Source organism: Eutrema salsugineum, unplaced genomic scaffold, assembly GCF_000478725.1.
Source record: "Eutrema salsugineum unplaced genomic scaffold, Eutsalg1_0 scaffold_4, whole genome shotgun sequence".
Taxonomy (NCBI): Eukaryota; Viridiplantae; Streptophyta; class Magnoliopsida; order Brassicales; family Brassicaceae; genus Eutrema; species Eutrema salsugineum.
Genome location: NW_006256686.1, coordinates 7100414 through 7101147, shown reverse-complemented (window position 1 = coordinate 7101147; position 734 = coordinate 7100414). Strand labels below are relative to the sequence as shown.

Genomic DNA, 734 nt, shown 5'->3' with positions numbered 1-734 from the left:
AATCCATGGTGAGGGCAATCACGTTCATACTCCTTAAAACGCTCCCAAGCTTCGTAGAAAGATTCTGTTGTCCCTTGTTGAAAAGTTGAGATCTTTGTTCTCAACTGATTCGACCTTGACTTAGTGTAGAAGTGGTTCAGGAAAGCAGTTCTACATTCTTCCCAATTAGTAATCGATCATGCAGGCAAAGATTTCAACCAATGGTGAGCTTTATCTGCTAATGAAAAAGGGAACAACTTACACTTTAAATAGTCTGGTGGAACTTGGTTTGTTCTCATCATGCTGCAAATTTCTTCAAAAAGCTCGATATGGTCCATTGGGTGTTCAGAAGAAACTCCATGGAACTGGTTTTGCTTCACTAATGATATGATTTGAGGCTTGACTTCAAACTCATTCCGATTTGGAAATGGTGCTTGAATTGCAGATCGATTGTGAAAATTTTGAGTAGGTGCATCAAAGTCAGCTATTCGATGGTTCTTGACTTGTCTTCGGTGTTGATTTGCTGGCGGAATAGGGCGGTGAATGCGTTCATTCGGCTGCATTGCTGGATGGTCACCATCGGCTGCATTGATGGGTGGATCAAGGTCTTCACATCCTTCTCTCTCGCGTTTCTGGTGGTTTCTTGGAGGAACCTCATCCTCCTCTCCATCTTTTCGAGCTTGATCACCTTCTATGTGATCATTCTCTTCGTTTTCTCCATGTTCGGACCCGTCTTGGTCCATATTTAGAGTTCG

At 42.8% G+C, this 734-nt stretch overlaps 1 non-coding gene across 1 annotated transcript; it reads left to right on the top strand.

The window, feature by feature from the left end:
- On the top strand, positions 1-106 carry LOC112084815. Its single transcript, XR_002898475.1, has one exon. It is a non-coding gene; the product is annotated as a small nucleolar RNA R71 (small nucleolar RNA).
- Positions 107-734: the final 628 nt, after the last annotated feature.